The sequence below is a fragment of the Centruroides sculpturatus genome, unplaced genomic scaffold (assembly GCF_000671375.1).
Source record: "Centruroides sculpturatus isolate CEXI.00-Female unplaced genomic scaffold, Cexi_2.0 scaffold415, whole genome shotgun sequence".
Lineage (NCBI taxonomy): Eukaryota > Metazoa > Arthropoda > Arachnida > Scorpiones > Buthidae > Centruroides > Centruroides sculpturatus.
In genome coordinates this window covers 306,321-308,009 of record NW_019384825.1, presented here as the reverse complement: position 1 = coordinate 308,009, position 1,689 = coordinate 306,321, and positions in this window count along the sequence as shown.

Here is a 1,689-nt window from a genome sequence, read left to right as displayed (position 1 = left end):
CGTTCCGAAACTGAGATCGTATCATGAAAATGTCGTAAGGTGGATCATCTTTTCCCATACGATTACATGTAAAACCAAATAATTCGTTCCAACGCGAAAAACATACTCAAATTAAAGCCAAGTAATACATTTAAAAAAATAACTGTAGTAAGAAAAACAAATGAAAAATTGGAACTAATGTAACGTCGTAACGGTGAGTTTTTGTTCGTATCGTGGAGCAAAAATATGTTCGAATTTCATGTCGTATCCTGAAAATTTCGTATGCTGGGGCGTTCGTAACCTGAGGTACCACTGTAAAAGAGGAATGGTTTAAAGGAGGTTTATGTATAAACATGAGTAAAACAAAATATTTATGCATAGGAGGGGCTAAAACAGACATGGCAGTGGAAGAGGGAGAAAAGATTGAAGGATGTGAGCATTACAATTATCTTGGAATACAAATTCATCAAGATGACAGAGATGCATTAGAAATTAATACAAGATTAGCACAAGGTAAAAGAGCAGTTAAAAGATTAAAAAGAATATGGTGGAGTGAAGAAATAACTAGATCAAGAAAAAAAAGAATATATAAGGCTATTGTTAAAAGCATTCTGTTATACAGAGCGGAGGCATGGAGAATGACTGGGGAAGAGAAGAGAAAAGTAACAACAGTTGAAATGGACGCATTTAGCAGAATCTCGAAAAGAGAAAGAATAACTAATGAGTGGATCAAAGGCTTAATGGGATCGAAGGAGACGGTTTTGGAAGAAATACAGAGGAAACAACTTATTTGGTTTGGATATGTGAAAAAAATGAGTGATGAGAGACTCCCGAAAATGTCAATAGAATACATTTCACAAAAAAAAAAGAAAAGAAAAAGAGAAGACCCAGGCGAACTTGGTACGACGGAGTAAAGTTAGCATGTAGTGGAAACATGATTAAAGAGGAATGGTGTATGGATAGAGAGAGATGGAGCGGTTCCTTTAGGTCGGAAGGCGACGTCAGACGCCATAAACCGAATATAGATAGATAGAAATGAAAATCGGTTAAACTCCGAAATAGCCGTGAAAAATCCTTGAAATTTCTCATTAGATTCGAATTGATTGATTAATTGTTTGGTTGATTTGTGGAGAAATGGCAACGTAACATATGAATGATCTGTCAAGGATAATGTCTTCCGGAAGAACTTTCTATGAGAAACTGGTTCCTGTTAGATGAGTAAAGAAAAACTGCGGAAAACTCCACTTGGCCAGCCCGGTGGCCAGGCACAAATCCGTGTCCAACTACCAATGTTTAGTGGTTTTATCCACTCGACCACTCATGAGATATCCGAAAAATGAGTGGGCCTAAAAGATATACATAAGCCCGTAGCGTAGCATAGGTGTCAGCCGCCCGGGGCAAAGGAAAATTTCGCCGTCCCCTTATTTAGGTATCTTAATTTAAAAGACTAAAATTCAGTTTCGTCACAGAATAAGTAATGAAAAATTCCATGCTATGTTGCCACCTTTTTAAAATCGCTGATCCGGACGGCAAGTGAGGTTTGTTCGAACAGAAGTTTCTGACACATGCGTATGTAATTTTGCAATGCGAAGAATAATGTGTAGTGCACGCCAGTTCTAAATCAGTTACAGTTAGCGAATAGGGAGATTCGGGTAGGAGTAACGTAAATAACCTAGATGACTTACCTCTATTGGATATTGGAGGTATATA